Raw genomic sequence first — 20,859 nt, 5'->3', positions numbered from 1 at the left:
CTATCCTTGACATGCCCTCTCATGTCAACAAGCTCCCCGGGCACAGCGTCTGAGTGAAGCTACCTCCCGTGAGAAAGTGCTTAGGCTCTTTTGGGGGCAGCAGTTCTGGGGATTCTTGTTTTTCTTTTTTTGCATGTGGCATGCGGATCTTAGTTTCCCAACCAGGGATTGAACCCATGCCCCCTGCACTGGGAAGGTAGAATCTTAACCACTGGACAGCTAGGGAGGTCCCAGTTCTGGGGATTCTGAGGAACCTCCATGCACAGGTGGATCTGAGAGTGGAGGGATCAGGGGACCCTGTTCTTGGCCAGGCTGGGACACCCAGTCACCCTTGGTGTCCCCAGCAGGGACTGGAGGCCAAGCTGGGGCACAGTCAGTATGCTCCATTCTAGATCTGGTTCCAGCCCAGTTAAGAATCCCAAACTTCCTAGGAACTAGTCCTTCCTCATCAGGAAGTTTGTTTGCCTAGACAAGCTTAGAGCTCCTGCTTCTATATCTGGCCTGGTGATAGGGCCCAGCAGAGCAGGTAAGAAGAGGAAGGTGGTTCCTCACAGGAAGAACACCTGAAAGTAACCCAGTAGTTCTCTGAGCCTGCCTGGGCCATGGACTGTGCTTTTATTTTTTCTATCCGTACTGCACCGCTTATGAGATCCTAGTTCCCCAACCAGGGATTGAACCCACACTCCCTACACTAGAAGCTAGTAGTCTTAACCACTGAACCACCAGGGAATCTCTGCACTGTGCTTTTGAGGCGCTCTAATGGTCCTAGCTGCAGGTGCTTAGGGCTAGTTGTGCTGGGCCATTCACAATCATGGGCATCCAGGATGCAAGAGGTGTGACAGCAACTGTGTAGCATGAGAAGTTGGGTAGTGAAGGTCATACCTTTAGTCCCTACAACCCTTAATCTTCTCCTAATCCTTATTCCTCTAATCTCTCCCCCTAGTCCTAGGAGAGAGATGCTATGAAAGCCTTCTTTTTACACACCAGGAAATAAGGCCCAATAATGTTAAGTGACCTGTTGAAAACCACCCCCACTCTAAGGAAAGGCATCAAGATGCAGCCCCTTTCCCAACCTGCAGCAGCCTGCACTTTTTTGGAACCTGGTAGAATGAGTGTGTTCTGATGACGACAAACCTGGAGACCCAGGTTCTGGGAACTGCTGGCTGGGGGAACCCCTCACAAAGCCACAAGACTTCCCCAGCCCAGCAGCTCTGAGTTCTGCCAGGGAAGCCCCAGCTTCCTGTTGCCTGGGGAAATGAGAAACCCGAGGGTCAATCCAGGCCTTTCCGAGGCCCAGAAGGAGCCCAGCGAGTGGGGAGAGCAAGCTGGTGCTGGCACTGAACGCGGAGGCCAGGTGGCACCTGGCACCTTCATCACCTGTCAGAAAACCTGCCAATATAGGGGCCCCAGAGTGCCCTGAATCATGTCCTGTCCTCTCAGACTGCTTTGAGAAGTGGCATGGCCAAAAGAGGACTTCAGGGGGCCATCCACATAGTCTCCATCAGCCTTTCCCAACAGTGGGCACACAAGTCAAGTGAGCCTGAACGGTTGGAGCTCTCCACTTCTGGTGTGGATGGCAGGCATTTCTGGCCTGTAGCTGTTGTGGGGGAAGGGGAGTAGGACACATGACCAGTGCTGGCCAATAAACTGTGAGCCAGTTCACTTAAGTGTTGGTGCAAGCTGCTCCAACACAGAGGTGGGTAACGTTCAAGGTGGGGGGCAGGGGTCCCTCAGTCCTGTCCATGAGTGACCCCAGTGAGCCTCTCAGGTTGGGGCTACGGTTGAAAAATCAAAGCCCTCCCAACTGTGGGTACTTGTTGGGTATCTGGCAGGGAAAACCAGGCAGAGAATTGGGCACCCAAGGAAAGAGTTACTCAGAGAGATGGGAGTGATTTTAGGGAATCACTGCTTGAATCGTGAGATTCCCCTCGTGTGGCTGGATGCAGCATGGATGGAAGTCATTATAAAGGCTCAGTCAGTGCAGGGACCAAGTGGACTTGGATGGGGGAGGGAGTAACATGTTCGGTCTTCACAGGGTTTTGCAGAATGAGTTATTTCTGATCCTTGGGCATGTAGTTTACACCAGGGCTCCTCAAACTCAACTCTGCACATAGATTCTCCAGAATCTTGTCGAAAGGCAGAGTCTGTTTCTGCAGATCAGGGATGGGGCCTGAGAGTCCACATTTCCTCTAAGCTCACAGGTTGGCCCAGTGTTATTGGGCAGGCAGGACTACACTTTGAGAGGTGAGGATTTAGACACCAGAGCTCCTGCTAAGAGCATGAGTGGGGGTCAGACGAGGGATCATGTCCACCTGCTGCAGGCCCCTGTGGTCCCCCGTGGCATCACTTGATAGTCAGGGGTGCTTAGGGTCTTCTGATGATGCTAATAGCGGATGAGAGACTTTACCGCTGAGCCTGCACAAACAGGTTTCAGAGTAGGCTGGATTTTATTTTGGCCTCTGAAATTTCGCCAATTTGGCCACAGAATAGATTGTCAGTTCCAAAATGATTCATTTTCTGGCATGTGGAAATAATTAGAAGTAAGAGATCTTTTCCTGATCTTTGTGAATAAAGAAGATAATGAGGCTGGTGAACAAAAGCCAAGGCATTGTGGTAGGTGGAATCCAAAGATGGCTCCCAAGTTCCCTCCCTCCCCCCACCCCCCAACACTTTCTCCCAGCTCTTCAATCAAACACCAACCTAGGTGTTTTTCTGTGAAGGGATTCTGCAGATGTAATTAAGGTCTGCAATCAGTTGACTTTTGGGTGGCTCAGATGGCAAAGAATCTGCCTGCAGGCCAGAGATCAGGGTTCAATCCCTGGGTCAGGAAGATCCCCTGGAGAAGGGAATGATTATCCACTCCACTATTCTTGCCCAGAGAGTTCCATGGACAGAGGAGCCTGGCAGGCTACAGTCCATGGGGTTGCAAAAAGTCAGATACAACTGAGTGACTAAAACACTTTCACTCTAGGGAAAGGAGATCATCCTGGGTGAGCCTGGCTTAATCAGATGAAGCTTTAGAAGAAAGATTTGATGTGAGAGGGACTCAACTTTTGCTGGTTTTAAAGATGGAGGAGGCTGTGTGGCAAGGAATGCAGCTGGCCTCTTAGAGCAGATAGTGACCCCAGGCTGATAACCAGGAAAGAAACAGGATGTCAGTCCTACAACCTCAGTCATTCAACCACCTGAATGAGCTTGACTCTTCGCTAGCACCTCCAGAAAAGAATGCACACATTCTGCATGTGATTTCAATCTTGGAAGACCCTGGGCAGAGAACCCAACCAATGTCAGCCATGGACATCTCACCTAATGAGCTGTAAGTTGACCAATGAGTGTTATCTTAATCTGTTAGGTTTTGGATAATTTGATATCCCAAATGGTCTGACATAGAAATCTAATACAGTCACAAGAGGTGATCTTTATGACCTTGAAAACTTTATGGTGCCCTGGGCACTTGGGAAAGTCATGTTCATCTTTTTATACAGACTTTATGGCTCAGAACTGTCACAGATCAAGTGCTTGGAATCTGAATGGCACCGTTTTTCTACCTTAAAGCTAATTTTGTATGTAAAATTCGGTGTCTTCTTTTTTTTCTGTAGGAAAAAACATAATCCATATGTAAAGGGAAGAACAATTGTTTCCTTAAAATGATGGTGCTTGGTAAAGACAATTGTAGTATTTTAAGTATGGTATTTGTGTTTTTCTTGTTCAGTGGGGAAAATGCAGTTTGAAAATATTTGGTAATCACTTATGCTCACAAAGGGAGGTGGGGCTGGGGAATGGAGGCAGGGGTGCCAGAGCTGGCTCAGAACGTTGGCATACGTTTTGTTGACTTTTTCTGGTTAAGTGTTATTCAAGTTTCTAAAGGAGATGTCAGTTGCTTTCTTAGTCAGTCAGGGCTGCCATAACAAAATACCATAGACATAGGTTAGACAACACACATTTATTTGTCATGCTTCTGAAGACTGAGAAGTCAAGATCAAAGTGCCAGCAAATTCTGTTCCTGGGGGGGGACTCTGTTCTTGACTTGAAGGTGGCTGTCTTCCTGTTACATCCTCATGTGGCCTTTCCTTGGTGTGTGCTAGTGGGGAGCGGAGGGTTGGTGGGGAAGGGAGAGGGGAAAGAGAGAGTGGAAGGGGGAAGAAAGAAGAAGGAAGAGGAGGAGGAAAAGAAGAAGGAGAAGAAGAAGAAGAAGAGGGAGAGAAAAATGGAGGAAGAGGCAGCAGGAGAGGGGAGGGAGGAGGCAAACAGACAGAGCTCTCCTGTCTATTCCTCTTCTTACAAGGGATCATCATGAGGGCACCACTTGATGACCTGATCCAAACTTAATCACCTCCCAAAGACCCTCCACCTCCAAAACCTATCACACTGGGGTTTGGAACATCAGCATCTTAAATTGGGAGTATGCGTGCTCAGGTGCTCAGTTGTGTTCAACTGCTCGTGACCTCATGGCTGCTCGCAGCCCATCAGGCTCCTCTATCCATGGGATTCTCCAGTCAAGAGTACTGGAGTGGGTTGCCATTTCCTTCTCCAGGGGATCTTCCTGACCCACAGATAGAACCCACGTCTCTTGTGTCTCCTGCATTGGTGGGCATATTCTAAACTGGGGGTGGGGGAACACAAACATTCAGTCTCTAATAGTGGCTTAGCATAGTATAGTATTACCCAGGTGTGTTGGAGTAGTGTTTTGAATGAGAGCTCCCAAGAAAGACTCCTTGGAGGCCCATGTTATTCCTCTGGGTCCCCAACTGCAGTCAACAGGGAACTCTGACATGGTTGATATCAGGCTTAAAAGTTCCGAAGAAAGCAACGATGGGACTTTTCATGGATGATCTCCCAAACCCTGCAGGCTCAACATAGTTTTCCAATAGCCCAACATCACTGATTATTATTACCATTTCATAATTGCCACGATGATTCATATTTTCATGGGGGCATGGATGGCAGATTTAGGGGAGAGTCTGTGTTTTTTATTATTTAATTCTGAGTTCAACTTTTTCAACAGAACTGCCTTACTTTGGGGGAACCCGGAAACCCCCTCTTTGACATCTCTCCTCCATCTCAGCTCTCTCAACTATTAGAGGAGGTAATGGCTTGGGACATTGTGAGGGATCACTTAGGTAAAAATCCATGTTGAGTGTTTGACTTGTGTGTTGTTGAGGGATCTATCTAGACCCATCTCATAAACAGAAGGTTGAGGGAAGTTGGAGAAGGGGTTATGTGGCCCAATTTGTGTTGTAGCAAGCCCTGTGTCCCAGGTGGCGCTAGTGGTAAAGAATCCACCTGCCAATGCACGAGACACAAGAGATTCAGGTTCAATCCCTGGGTTGGGAAGATCCACTGGAGAAGGAAATGGCAACCTACTCCAGTATTCTTGCCTGGGAAATTCCATGGACAGAGGAGCCTGGTGGGCTACAGTCCATAGAGTTGCAAAGAGTCAGACACAACTGAGTGACTAAACAACAGCTAAACACTGCCCTCTGTGCAGTGGAGTGCAGGAGCATTGCCCATAGAAGGGACCACAGAGGCTGGGCAGCACGAGTTTAGCTTAAGGGAAGGTGAACTGGGAGGCAGGGGTGAGTGACCGGGTGGTAGATTTGATGTGGGTGGTGCAGAGGACAGAGGAAGCTCGGGTGAAAACGAGGCTCCCAGCCAGGACACATGGGCAGATGGAGAGAGGAGCAGGGGCTGGACACAGCAGAGAGAGGTGGCTGGAGGAGGTGTGGCTTAGGCTCCAGGCTTGTACTGGATGCTTCTGGGTGATTTTCAAAATGATGATGCAAGCATGTGGTTTTTAATCCTAATGTCCATTTAAGTTGATGTCATCTTAGCTATGGTCACTTTTCTTTGGAACGGAATAGCGCTTTCGTATACTTTATAAAGCATCAGTTATTTTGGCAACTTTATTCACTGATTCATTCATTTGAGTATTTATTGAGCAGATATCTTGTACCAGGAACTGTTAGGAACCCAAGAAACTAGCAGGAAATGAAACAACTCTCAAGGTTTTTTTTTTTCACTTTGTAATTAAGTTGTAGTTACATTTACACTATTTCTTCTCACATTCAGGTTTGCCTTCTGTAGGGGCGTTGGACTCTGGGAGGAGGTGGCTACTTTGGAGGCTGGCAGACAAGACTGGAATCCTGCTTCCTTCCCTGAGCTTTCCCTGAGGGGTGGGTGTCATGTGGCTGCTGCCCACCAGTCTGTGTATGCAAGATGAATAATCAGAGAGAACCTGTCTGTGAATCACTTAGTTTGTATGAATCATGCATGACTATTTTTGCATTTTACAAATCAGCTCATGTTAGTGTGAATTAATCACAGTCTTTCTGGTTTATATTTAAAAAAAAAAATCACTCCATTTCCCAAAGCCATGGCATCCTGGCGCCTCTGCCCCCGAACTTGCTTCCTTCTTCTTGGGCTCACCAATCCAAACCCCTAACTCAGCACCATCAGATAGCAGATAAAGCACAAGCTGGGGACACTTTCAAAGGACCCCAGACTGCTTCAGAGAAGGCAAACTGAGGACTACTTTCAGAGGGAGGGTGGGCAGTGGAGGGCCAGCAGTTAGCTTTTGTCTCCATTTCAGCACAGAATCACTTTTGTGGGTTTTCTTGAGGCTCATCTTTACACTTACAGGGCTGAGGTGTGGACATTTTCACATTTGCATCTGCTGATTTAAATCAAAGAAGAGGGACTTCCCTGGTGGTCCAGTGGTTAAGAGTTCAAGCTCTCAATGCAAGATCCCTGGACATGGAACTAGATCCCATATGCCTCAACTAAGAGTTCACATGCTGCAACTAAAGATTTTGCAGCTGCAACTAAAAGGTCCAGCCTGCCACAACGAAGAACAAAGATTCATATACTGCAACTAAGACCTGGTGTAGCCAAATAAATAAATATTAAAAAGTAAAATCGGAAAAGATGACTATTGTTAAAGCGATCAGAATGTGGTCACTCCAGCTGTGATTACTCTACACAGCTGAAAACATTTCTTTCCATTTGGCTAGGGCTCCATCACTGAACGCTCCCAGTGGGTCGGAGATGTTTGCATAACCTTGAACTGGCTTAGCCTCATTTGCTACACATGATGATATCCATCTCCCAAATGCAATTTTGCCAGCACTTGACTCTATGTGGGTAGCCAGAATTCCAATCCCTCTTCCATGTCAAGATGTTATGAATGAAAAATAGGTGAAATCTGATTGTCCCCAAAAGTACTCCACTCACTTTGAGTTGCTAAGTCTTTAAAATATTTTTAGACTTACATTTTCTTTTCTGATGATAAAAGTGACACCCACCTTCCAAATGTGGAGATCAACGAAGCACTAAAAAAGAGGTCAACATTATGGGACTTCCCCGGTGGTTCAGTGGCTAAGACTGCATGCTCCCAACGCAGGGGGCCCAGTTTCGATCCCTGGTCAGGGAACTAGATCCAACCACACGATTCAGCTAAGAGTTCACATGCTGCAATGAAGATCAAAGATTCCACATGCCACAACTCAGACCTGGAGCAGACAAACAAATACTAAAAAATAAAAGGTCAACATCTCATATTATCCCAGGTAGGATTTGCTCTCTCACCAGTTTTATTTTGGGTGTCCTTAATTCACTAAGACATTTCCCCCCTTCTCCTCCTTTCTTTTTAGAGCAATAATTCTTCACTGTTTCTTCCATGGAATCTCCTGGATGCCTTTGTCATCTCTCTGAAGATGTTCTTACTGTAGAAACTGCAGAAAAGCCTTATCTCAGAGAGGTGAGATTTGGGACAAGGCTATGTGGGACCTATCCCAGACCCGCAGGGAAGGCAGACCTTCTTAAATAAGGACATTCAGGGCAGTTCCCAAGGAAAGAAGGGGGCGGGCAAGGACCTTGGAGGACACACCTGTAATAATTGTTGGGGTCTCCATGTGCCAAGCCTGGGTCCCAGTGCTTGGTGAGAATGAACTGGGGCCCCTGCTAGCATGGTGATGCCCCATTGCCAATACCACGGGATGGTTAAGGATGGCTGAACACCCAGTTTGGGGCTTCCTGGGACAGGTTTGGCCAGCCAGGACAATGCCTAGCTTGTTTACCGTGACATCAGACACTATTTTATGGTACTTGAGTGCCTGGCAGAGAGTAGGGACCTGATAGTTTTTTAATAGGCTAAATGTATGGTGCTTTTAAATGCCAACCAGTATTGTAAGAAATGATGTTCCTCCTGAAGAGGTAAGTCCCCATGCTCCCCCAGCCGCGGGGGTCCGGCTGCAAAGTCCTTTCTCCAGGCCCCTTCATTCACGTCTGAGCAGGATGGCCAACTGTCTGGGTTTCTCAGGGTCTGTCACCTCCATATATGTGCCACATACCTGTGTGAGGTCCCGCACCCACACGGTGCTCTGGTGGGCAGTGCAGCCAAAGTCCATGTCACCTGCAAGGTCAGGTGCCTGGCTCCTGCCCCTGGCTCCTTGAGCTGGATTCTCAGGTCTGTGTGGGATATTTCTTTCCATGAGTTCCACAAGCTCTTGCTTTTACCTTTCTTTGACTTATATTTTAAAACCATTTGAGAACTAAAATATCACCTGCCATACCATTAAACAAAGATGTTCCAGCCATCAAACCTTCACATTACAACCACTGGGATGGTGAGCCCTGAGGGGACTCAGGATGAGAAAGCACAGGATGCTGGCCCCAGAGAGCTGAGGAGCACATCAAAGGAATGACTTCAGTGAGCCCAGACTCTTGCATCTTCCCAGACAGAGAAAAGTACTAAATTTCTTAACTTGGCATATTTGGTTCTCCCTTAGTAGCACTCATCTTTTAATGTTCCAAACACTTAGTCTTTCGTTGCAAAAACTTGGAGATCAAACCAGTCATTCCTAAACGAAATCAACTCTGATATCCACTGAAGAACTGATACTCCAATACTTTGGCCACCTGATGTGAAGAGCTGACTCATTGGAAAAGACCTTGATGCTGGGACAGATTGAGGGCAGGAGGAGAAGGGGAGGAGAGAGGATGAGATGCTTGGATGGCATCAACAACTCAGTGGACATGAGTTTGAGCAGACTTGGAAAGATAGTGAGGGACTGGGAGGCCTGGCGTGCTTCAGTCCGTGGAATCGCAAAGAGTTGGACATGACTGAGCAACTGAACAATAGCCTATATATTCTAGCTCCCTGGCTTTGCCTCTTTGTAATGGTTTTCTCAGTGTGAGGTGATGTGTCCTGAGTTTGAAGTCCTCAGAAAGTCTATGGAATAAAACAACTCTCAACTTGTGTGTTTTTTTTTCGGTTGACACATTTTTATTTTTAACAAAATTTCAAAAATATGCAGAAGTATAGAGAACACATAAACCTCTGTGATCATAGCATGCAGAGTGGGTATTTAGAACTATTTTGTCATTTTTGCCGTAAGTGGTTGCTTTTTAAAAATTAATTAATTTAAAGTTTATTTTTTTTGGGCTGCACCCATCTTGGGTGCGGCAGGTGGGGTCTTTGTCATGGCTTCTCTCTGGGTGTAGCACACAGGCTTGGTTGCTTCCTGGCACGAGTGATCTTAGTTCCCTGGCTAGAGATTGAGCCCCCGTCCCCTGAAGTGGAGGGTGGATTCTTAACCACTGAACCACCAGGGAAATCCCTGCCTATGAGGTGAGAGGCACAAGACTCCCTCAGGGCTCTCCGCCCACTGCCCCAGGCTCTTCTCTGTCCCAAGAGGCTGCCTTCAGTTCTGATGCGTTTCCTTCCAGCCCACTTCTTACACTTTTGCACACAGTTCACCTACACAGCAAAAGGAGTACAGAGGTTTACACTGAAAGACTGTCTTCTGTCACTCAGCATTGGTGGCTAATATGATTTCACTGGATTTCCTTATTATTCTTTCCTTCCTCTTTGCTGAGGTGTTTTATACCACAGCCGGGTCACCGTGTCATTTCACCCTAATGGCTGTGTGTATGCAGTGCTAAAATGCACGGACTTTGGAAAAACAGAACTAGAAAGCTACTCTTCAGTGTAATAAAATTAGCAACTATCCCTCATCATGGAGAAGGAAATGGCAACCCACTCCAGTGTTCTTGCCTGGAGAATCCCAGGGACGGGGGAGCCTGGTGGGCTGCCGTCTATGGGGTCGCACAGAGTTGGACATGACTGAAGCAACTTAGCAGTAGCAGCATCCCTCATCATCAAACACCGGCTCCAGAATTAGATTTTCCCAGTTGTCTCAAAAATGTCTTTGAGTCTGTATGTTTGAGTCAGAGCCCCAGCACTATGCATGGAGGATTGCTTTTCTTGCATTTAAAACAATTTTTATTGAAGCGTAGTTGATTACAATGTTGTGTTAATTGCTGCTATACAGCCAAGTGATTCAATTTTACATATACATATATATATGCATATATATATATATATATATACACACATTCTTTTCCATATTGTTTTCCATTAGAGTTTATTGTAGGATATTGAATATAGTTCTCTGTGCTAAACAATAGGACCTTGTTGTTTATCTACCTTCTCCTGCATTTTTTATTTTATTTTTATTTTTTTGTGCTACAAGCATGAGGAAGCCAGATCACTTGTCTGGAGAACATTCTGGGGTTCCTTTGTCTTCCTGGGTGGCATCAGAAAACCTTGTCTTGGTCCACTCAGGCTGCTATGAGGCAACTCCACAGCCTGAGCTGCTTAGACATGCAACTGGAGCCTGAAGTCTGAGCTCAGAGTGCCGGTGAGCCCAGGGGAGGATGCGCTTCCGTGCTGCAGGCCTCTCCTGTCCTCACATGGCGCGAGAGGCAAAGGAGCTCTGTGGGGCTTCCTGTGTGTGTATGTGTGTTAGTCAGTGATGTCCCACTCTTTGTGGCCCCATAGACTGTAGCCCGCCAGGCTCCTGTGTCCATGGGATTCTCCAGGCAAGAATACTGGAGTGGTTGCCATTCCCTTTTCCAGGGGTTTTTCCTAACCCAAGGATCAAATCCAGGTCTCCTGTATTGCAGTCAGACTCTTTACCACTGAACCACCAGAGAAGTGGGGTCTTCCTTATGAGGGCACTGATCCCATTTGTGAGGGCTCTGCCCTCTGGACCTAATCACCCCAAAGTCCCACCTCCTCATACCATCACCTTGGACATGAGGTTTTCAACATATGAATTTTGCAGGGGACAAAAACATACAGAGCATAGTAAACCTTACCTACCATTGTTTTCCCAACCAATGGGTGTTCTTGTAAAGGCTGGGCTAGAGGGTCCACTTCTTTGGCAAGAATTCTTGGTAGATGGAGGTTTGTTTTTTTTTAAAAGATTCATCACTGTTGTGTGTATCTAAGAGCTTGATCTAGTGAGCAAGACTTTAACCTCTAAACAAGCCATGTTCTTCGACATCTCCACTGGGCCATCGGTGGACACTGGCTTGATCCCACCCTTCTGCCTTCAAGCCAAGCTGTAGCACACACTCTTGTGTCTGCTTCCTTACACATGTGTACAAGAGGGTCTTTGGGGTTTTGCTCAGGTATGTATAAATAATTGCTATGAATAATCTCTTTTTAGTGGAAACAAAAATGCCTCCCTATTTATGATAACTATCTAAGTCCATAGCACTCAGTGAACCCGAACATTAATATTTATTTTTCAAACAGTGGATAATTTTTAAGTTTCACTTTCAAATAGTATATGCTAGTAACAAAAGAATCAATCAACAGCTTCATTTATAAAGTAAAAAATCATCCTGAAATCTTCTCCTGCTGTCACCATGATTAATAATTTGTTGACTATCCTTCCAAATGTTTTTCTATTCACACTTGACCATAAATATATGCATGTCTCATACAACACAATAGAAACGCTAATATACATATTTTTATGGCCAAGTTTCTTTTTTTTAAATTTATGTTTATGAGCATCTTTCCACATGAATATGCTCACATCTAAATAATTTCTTTTAACAGCCGGGCAGCATTCAATGGCCTAGGGATGGTGTGATGGTTAATTTTATGTGTCATCTTGACTGGCCATGGGATGCTCAGATAAAGCATTATTTCTGGCTGCGTGTGTGGGTGTTTTCAGTTGAGATTAGCATTTGAATCAGTGGGCTCAGGAGTGGGCGATGGAGGCTGGGACTGGTATCTGTACTTGAGGGTGCAGGTGGCTAGGGACCTCTGGTTTAAAGGGCAGTTGACTCATGGGGAACTGTGTCAAGTTCAGACTTCAGAAACGCTCATCCAAAATGCGAAGCACCCATTCTATGCCCATGTGCATGCCTTGTCCTGAGCAGTTGAAATAAAAACAAATTACAAAAACATCCCAGCTTTACTTAAAATTATTAACAGGTGCAATTTTGTATAGAGGACCCTGGCATGCTGCTTCAATTGGTTGCTTTGTTGTTCAGTCACTCAGTCGTGTTCGACTCTTTGGGACCCCGTGGATTGCAGCACGCCAGGCTGCAGTTTTTATTGTCCCTGTTTTTCACCATCTCCCGGAGCTTGCTCAAACCCATATCCATTGAGTTGATGATGCCATCCAGCCATCTCATCCTCTGTCATCCCCTTCTCCTCCTGCCCTCAATCTTTCCCACTATCAGGGTCTTTTCCAATGAGCCAGCTCTTCCCATCAGGTGGCCAAAGTAGTAGAACTTCAGCTTCAGCATCAGTCTTTCCAATGAATGTTCAGGGTTGATTTCCATTAGGATGGACTGGTTTGATCTTGCTGTCCAAGGGACTCTCAAGTCTTCTCCAGCACCACAAAGCATCAGTTTTTCAGTGCTCAGTCTTCTTTATGGCTGAGCATTTCTTGGCTGCTAGGCTATGTCTTATTGACACTAATACATAAGAGTTTACTTTTTGGGACACAGAACAGTGAGCTAGAGAGTCTGCCAGCCACCTTTGTCCTTGTTGAATCAGGTCCCTGTGAAGTAGGCTGAGTTCTCAGCACATGGGTACGACTCTTCCTGCCCCATGGTTGCAGGCTCACCTTGTGAAGCCTCGTCTCTGGGGAGGGAATGTCTGAATGGTGGCTGCCCTTTGGGCACAGGCATTCACTCAATCAGGAGTGCATTTCCTGGTTGCCTTGCATTGTGAATATCATAGTGCCCTCTGGGACACCACCCACCACCCCAGAACAGCTCGGGGGTCTTCAGTGCTAGAGATGGGCTCCAACAAAAGAATAGGAAGATGTTTTTCAACAAGGTGTTTACCTTCTTATTTTCCTTACCATAGTACCTAAAATTGACTTAATTTTAATAAACCCTTTGTTCCAATGGGATTTTTGTCTGTTACTACAGGTGGTGCAACACCACCATCAAAACTCTCCCCACCACTGTCAGCACCAGCATCAGCTCCACCATCAGCATGGCACACCCAACCCCTTCACCATCACCAGACCACCGCCAACACTGAGATCATAATGCCCACTGACTCTAATACCACCACCATGATCACCGTCACTACTACCACCCCCAAAACCCACTTCCCCCACCACCATTACAATGACACCATCATGCCAGTGACTGCCATGACCACCAGTGCCATCACTATCACCACCATCACCTCCATCCACATTTATATCACCACCACTACCATTTCATACCACACACCATCATCACCAACACTGCCAGTGCCAATACCACCATCACCACCAACACCCTCACCCCACATATGGGCAAGACTTCATTGCAGAGGTCTTCAAGTCACATTTGGGAAACCCTCAGACTCTGGTGAACCCCTGAGGGGTGGAGTGGAAGTGTAGACAGAACCACTAAGCAGACACGGGTCCAGGCTCACCTTCTGCTCATGCTTCAATCTGAGACACCCCCTTATCTGCTTTTCCTGTTGGAGCTCCTCATAAAATGCCATCAAGATTCTCAGATCTTAAAACCCATTTAAGCCATGGTGTTCATAGTTTATCCCACTAAGGAATTTTTTCCAAGAAGTGTTTGGGAAAATGCAAATGAAAATGCCCAAGGAGGGCACACACGCAAAGGAGAAACACTGTGTGTTTTTATCACGGAGAACGGGGTCGTCATTGGTGGTGCTGAGGAGAGAGACCTGGATCCCACACTCGTGGCCTTGTATCATGGAAGACAGCTGGAAGGAAGTAAAAAGGGAGAAGCAAAGTCAAAGGCCACTTTTGATTCTGATGTGTATTCAGGACACGATAGGTTAATCTAAGATTGGCTCAGCCAGGAGGCTGTGTGGTTTCCTGAAGGACTGTGGGTGACGACAGGTTTCCCCTTTCACTGCCAGCCTCTCTGCCCCTGTGCCCAGCCCGGAAGGCTTTTCTGGGAGGGTTTCTCCCTTCACACTCACACTGGAATGTCTTACCCTTGGCATTGGGGGAGTCTTGTCTCTTTGGGATGAAAAGTGTTGGAGAGCTTTATTGGATAATTCCTCCCTTGAAATTGTACTCTCATTAGATAGGAAACACATCGTGTTTTGGTAAAATCCAGCCTGGAAACAGATCTGAGACTCCCAAGTGGGCTGGCTTTGAGGACGAATTCTTCATCTTTTTTAATATTTGAAAATTTATTTTTAGTTGTTTGGTTGTACCTCATGACTTGTGGGATCTTAGTTGCCCTACCAGGGACCAATCCCATGCCCCTTGCATTAGAAATGAGGAGTCCTTTTTTAAAAAAACTTTTAATTTTGTATTGTGCTATAGCCTATCAACAATGTTACAATAGTTCAGGTAACCAGCAAAGGAACTCAGCAATACATATATATGCATCCATTCTCCCCCAAACTGTCCTCTCATACAGGCTGCCACATAACATTGAGCAGAATTCCATGTGCTATACAGTAGGTCCTTATTTGTTATCCATTTTAATAGAGCAGCATGTATACAGGTCTACCCCAAACTCCCTAACTATCCCTTCCCTTCATCCTTCCCCTGCTTGGAACCATAAGCTCATTCTTGAAGTCTGTGAGTCTGTTCCTGTTTTATAAGTTCATTTTTATCGTTTCTTTTTAGATTCCTGGATGTCATAGGATATTTCTCCTTCTCTGCTGACTTATTTCACTCAGTATGACACTCTCTAGGTCCATCCATGTTGCTGCAAATGGCATTATTTCATTCTTTTAAATGGCAGAGTAATATTCCTTTGTATATATGTACCACATCTTCTTCATCCATTCCTCTGTTAATGGACTGTTAGGTTGGATGGGGAGTCTTAACCACTGGACTGCCAGGCAAGTCCCAACAAATCCTTCATTAATCTACTCAACAATTCCCTCCCTTGTCCTGCTGTATCACACATGACAGAACCATGAGGCCAGCATAAGATTGCCTACATTCTAGATGCTCGCCCAAGTTGTCTTTCTGTTTTTGCTCCAAGGAGCAACTAGATGGGCGTAGTGGTGAGGATGTGGGACTGAAGCCAGAGAGGGATGTGTAATGAGAGAGCCAAACTCCAAAGTCTACTCCTGGGATGTGAGCTCACTTCCCAACAGGCAGACAGGTGCTGGCGGGCACAGAGGGCAGCTGTCAGTCGGAGGTTGGGAGCTGTGGCGGATATGGCACTCTTGACCCCTCTCGAAGGAATGAAGCCACTTGGCTCCGGCCCGTCCTCATTATCGAAAAATGAGAGCCATTGTTGCCAGATGGTCTGAGCCCCACTGCCCCCGCAAGAGAAACTAGACTTTTTTAAATGCAAAAATGCCCGATCTTTAAGTGTTGACAACATATTAATTTTAAAAAATGATGATGCTGTGCAGGTCAAATGAATACATTTGGGAATAGTATCTGGCCTCTAGACACCTGGTCTGCTTTCTCTCTCTGGTTTATCTAATAAAGGACTTCTGGTCTCCAAGTGAAGGTACAAAAAAATGTCAAAATCCACAGCTAAAGAAGGTGGAGTGCCAAAGAATTGATGCTTTCGAACTGTGGTGCTGGAGAAGATTCTCGAGAGTCCCTTGGACAGCAAGGAGATCAAACCAGTCAATCCTAAAGGAAATCAGCCCTGAATATTCATTGAAAGGACTGATTCTGAAGCTCTAATACTTTGCCCACCTGATGCGAAGGGCCGACTTATTGGAAAAGATCCTGATGCTGGGAGAGATTGAAGGCAAAAGGAAAAGGGGGTGACAGAGGATGACATGGTTAGATGGCATCACCGACTCAATGGACATGAACTTGAACAAACTCTGGGTGATGGTGGAGGACAGAGGAGATGGGTGTGCTTCAGTTCAAGAGGTTGCAAACAGTTGGGACATGTCTTTGCAATGGAACAGCAGCCACAAGAGGACTTGATTGGTGTGGATACATTTTTCTTCTACTTCAGCAAACCTTTAAGAATACACTGTGGAGCAGCTCTGATCCAAGATGCTCCTGTTTGGGTGTTTGAGATCCTTTCCCAAGGCTGTAAAACATTGTGCTCAGAACACTGGTTATGGGTCTGGGGGCTGGTATTATAACTATCACCAGTGCAGATTGCCCCTGCCCATCACCCATTTATTATCTGTTAAATGAGAAGTGGATGGGGTGTGGGGATTTTAAAATGTGTGTGTGTGTTTAGCACTCTTATTTAAAACTCAAGAATTCCCTGGTGGTAGGTCCCGTAGTTAGGATTCAGTGCTTATACTGATAAAGGCCCAAGTTCAATCCCTGGTCAGAGAACTAATATCCTCACCAGCCACTTGGCAAGGCAAAACAAAAACAAAACAAAACACCAAAAACAGAAACAGAAAAACCCCTCAAAAACCAGCAGATGAATGAAGTGCTGCAGCCTCAAACTCCACCCCCACTCCCAGGCCATATGTCTTCCAGAACCTTCATGCCATTTCCCTCATGCTCCTCTAAGAGCCAGACTGGGGGACGCACATCTGGATAGATGCCTCTAAAGAGGGGGAACGTGGCCAGAGCTGCTTCTCACTTAGAGACGAGAGTTAAAGATCCAGAACTCCAGGCAGATCGTCTCAAAAGGCAAAGCTTATTTTCCTGGTGAGTTAGAACTCTCACTTCCACTAAGCAAAGAAATACAGCCTAAAGAAACTGCAGGAACAGGAGATGTGGTCTTGGAGGAGGCATGGGTCCAGGTACTATTTGGCTATCATTCATTAGTGAAAAATCACAAATTCAGTCCTGAGGACGTTGATGGAAAAAACAAGATGGATTACGTCCTACTGGCAAATCGGGCTCCAGTGATGCAGGCCGTGTGCCAGTCCAGTCCCTCCTCCTGTGCATTTGGCCTCCAGAAAAGCAGGGATCTCAAATGCTGATGTGAAGCCTTGAGGATAAACACTGGTAGAACCAGCAGAAGGAGACAGCCTTTGGAGTGAACTCTGTTCTCGGACAGCATTTGTCACAGGCGCCTGGCTTGTTACTAATGACCCTGCACATTTGTGGAATTAGAATTGGAGCTAAGAGACTCTGATAGGTTGTAATGGTGATGATGACAACAGCTATGTTGGACATTGTAAGTGGATTTCCTCTTCAGATCTGTACAATGACCCTTTGAGCAAATACTTTGAGAAATTTCACGAATGAAGACCACCCTCCCACCCGCTCTTCCCAGGGATGACAGAGCAGCAGAGTTGGGAGGAGAGAATTGGACCCCTTCCCGCCCCCCACCTGTTGCCCAGGCCACACTCAAAGCCCTTGATGCTCATAAGAAGCCAATTCCTGCTTATCTTAGTGGCCTATTGCATTTGTGGGGGACTCTTGGCATTCTTGTCCTTAGTACCACTGACAGAATCCTTGCTTCCTGGGGGATGCAGACGGAGATGAGATGTGGTGGGGGTAGCCTTGAGCAGTTCACTGAGTCCTCTCTGCTCTCCGAGCCAATTCCAGGATATTCTGTTTCTCTTCCATCAGGGCTAGACCTGCAGAGACTTCTGGTTTGTCCTGTCTGTTCCACCTTTCCTGGAAGATTCTGGGTTAACTCAGAAGCTGAGTGCAAAGACAGTGAGCACTAACAGTGCCTAACTGCCCAGGCTATGAATTGAATATATCCCCTCCAAATGCATGCTTCCAAGCCTAAACACCCTATGCTATGGTGTTAGGAGGTGGTCCTATGGGAGGTGATTAGATCATGAGGGTGGAGCCCTCATGAACGGGATTAGTGCCTTTAATGAAGAGACACCAGAGAGATGGTCTTTCTGTCTCTCCCCCATGTAAGGCACTGAGACTACAACCAGCAGACAGCAAAGCAGGGAGGGACTCTTACCAGACACTGGATCTGCTGTGTTTTGATCTTAGATTTCCAGCCTCCAGAAAGGTGAGAAATAACTGTGTGTGTGTGCTCAGTTGCTCAGTCATGTCCCACTCTTTGGAACCCATGCACTACAGCCTGCCAGGCTTGTCTTTCCTTGGAATGTTCCAGGTAAGAATACTGGAGTGGTTGCCATTTCCTCCTCCAGGGTATCTTCCTGACACAGGGGTTGAACCCGTGTCTCCTGAATTGGCAGGCAGGTTCTTTACCCTAATTGCCACATGAGAAGCCCTTTTGTTGTTTAAGCCAGGGGTCCCCAACCACTCAGCTATGGACCGAAACTGGTCCATGACCTGTTAGGAATTAGGCAGTACAGCAGGAGGTGAGCAGCAGGCGAGTGAGTGAAGCTTCATCTGTATTTACAACCACTCCCCATCGCTTGCATTACCACCTAAGCTCTGCCTCCTGTCAGATCAGTGGCAGCATATTAAATGTAACGCCCTTGAATCATCCTGAAACCATCCTGAAACCATCCCACCTCAACCCAATCCATGGAAAAATTATCTCCTGTGAAACCAGTCCCTAGTGCCAAGAAGGCTGGGGACCACTGGTTTCAGCTGCTCAGTTTATGGGATTCTGGTTTAGCAGCCCAAATGGATTAAGAGAACTGGGCTTCATTCTGCAGGAAAGAAATGCAAAACTGGGTCTGTCTTTTGCTTTCCACTGGCTCTCCATGACTTTTTCACATCTCGGAGCCTCAGGAGACAGTCACGTGGGGAGTGTGGCTCCTCCAGGTGCTGGGTGAGAGGGCCTGGGTTCCCCTCAAGGATCCCGGGAACTTCAGCCAGCTGGGAAGTCAGGGAAGGAAGAAGATACAGACAGAGCAAGAAGGGGCAGGAAGAGCTGAGAAAGGAAGCGGGAGTCCAGCAGGGTTGGTGATTCAAGGCCTCGGCCTGGCCTGGAGTTGGGACACTGAAAGGGCTTTCCAGCAGCTGGTGTCTGGGGTTCAAAGCTGGTCCCTTATTTCATAGACGAGGCCTTGGGGCCCAAGACAGCAGGGGACTCTGACCAGGGCCACACAACAAGCAATGGTGCTGAGAAACCAAGGGACTGGAGTCAGGGGCCCAACCAAGGTCGTGGCTGTGCCACCTGCTGGTTAATGTCACCTTGGGCTTCCCAGGTAGCACCAGTGATAAAGAACCTGCCTGCCAATGCCGAAGACATAAGAGACGCAGGTTTGATCCCTGGGTCAGGAAGATCCCCTGGAAGAAGGCATAGCAACCCATTCCAGTATTCACGGAGAATCCCATGGACAGAGAAGCCTGGTGGGCTGCAGTCCATAGCGTCGCAAAGAGTCGGTCATGATTGAAGGGGCTTAGCATGCTCGGGCAAACCACGCTTCTTGGAACCTTGCCGTCTCAGCTGCAAAATGGGAGTAAGAATGACATCTATTGTAACATTTTGGTGAAGCTTGAATAGGTAAAAGCATGTTCAATACTGAGTATGCTGCCTGGAATGTTAATCGTTCTCATTCTGCTATTATTAGTGGTTTCAGTGTCTTATTCTTTGAAACCATTAGTTCTTTCTCTTTATGGGTTTATGATTCAATTTAACAAATATTTACTGGATCCATACTGTGTACCCAGTAATGAGGTCAAACATATGGCAACTTGAAGGTTTTGGCCTGATCCCCTGGAAACCTGCAGTTTCCACGTTGGGGCAGGAGCGGAAGAGATGGCGGTGAGTGTGGTTTTCACAGGAGGGGAAGGGATGAGACCTCCAGGCATAGGAGGAGCTAGAGAAGGAGTCTGGGAAGAGTGATCCTTGCAGCAGGAAAGACAGGAAAGGGAGTGGAACAAGGAGAAAGTTGGAGTCGGGAGGAGCCTGTGTGCTAACTTGCTTTAGTCTTGTCTGACTCTTTGTGACCCTGTGGACCATATAGCCTGCCAGGCTCCTCTGTCCATGGGGATTCTCCAGGTAATAATACCAGACAGGGTTGCCATGTCTTCTTCCAAGGGATCTTCCCCACCCAGGGATTGAAACTGCATCTCTTATGTCTCCTGCATTGGCAGGAGCGTTCTTTACCACTTGCACCGTCTGGGAAGCCCGAGATGGGAGGAGGGCAGGGGTCTAAGGAGGTATTGTTGCTTGCCAACCTTGACCCCACAACCTCATAAGGGAAAATCTTAGTAGGAAGGAGGCTGGGGCAGAGAAGAGACTGACAGATGCAGTTGATGTCTCTTCCTGCCACTGAGTCAAGACCTGTTGTGTTGTCCCCAGGGAAGAAGGAAGGGTGGGGCTTCCTTCAGAGCCTACACCCTGAAAGGGCACCCAAGGAGGAGAGGTCTTGGGCAGAGGGCCCAGAGACATGGCTTTGTGCTCCTGGGGGTGAGACTCCAGGCTCAGCCATTCCCTTGCTATAATCTCTTTGGCTTCTTTAAGTCTCAGTGTCCTCATCTGTAAAGTCGGTCACTGATAGCACTGGCTTTTATAAGGTGTTTAAAGGGCCACATGGGGAAGTACATGGACATGCCTTATGCCTACGCTTTTTAAAGTTCTTTTTTCCTTTTTTTTTGAAGAAACAAATTTTAATTGATAATTGCTTTACAGAATTTTGTTGTTTTCTGCCAAACATCAACATGAATCAGCTATAGATATACATACGTCCCCTCCCTCTTGAACCTCCCTCCCAGCTCCCTCCCCATCTTACCCCTCTAGGTTGTTACAGAGCCCTGATTTGGGTTCCCTGAATCA

The 20,859-nt window shown here is 46.8% G+C and overlaps 1 long non-coding RNA gene across 1 annotated transcript in view; it reads left to right on the top strand.

Moving 5' to 3' along the window:
* The window catches only part of LOC145503975 (uncharacterized), a 100,504-nt gene that overhangs the window by 15,798 nt on the left and 63,847 nt on the right, over nt 1–20,859 (top strand). Inside the window, exon 2 of the long non-coding RNA XR_014051971.1 lies at nt 7,650–7,756. This is a non-coding gene — a long non-coding RNA (uncharacterized LOC145503975). The remainder of the gene's footprint in view (nt 1–7,649; nt 7,757–20,859) is intronic.

The sequence above is a fragment of the Giraffa tippelskirchi genome, chromosome 4 (genome assembly GCF_054371585.1).
Source record: "Giraffa tippelskirchi isolate mGirTip1 chromosome 4, T2T-mGirTip1v1.2.pri, whole genome shotgun sequence".
In the NCBI taxonomy this organism is placed as follows: domain Eukaryota; kingdom Metazoa; phylum Chordata; class Mammalia; order Artiodactyla; family Giraffidae; genus Giraffa; species Giraffa tippelskirchi.
This window is presented reverse-complemented; position numbering and strand designations above follow the sequence as displayed.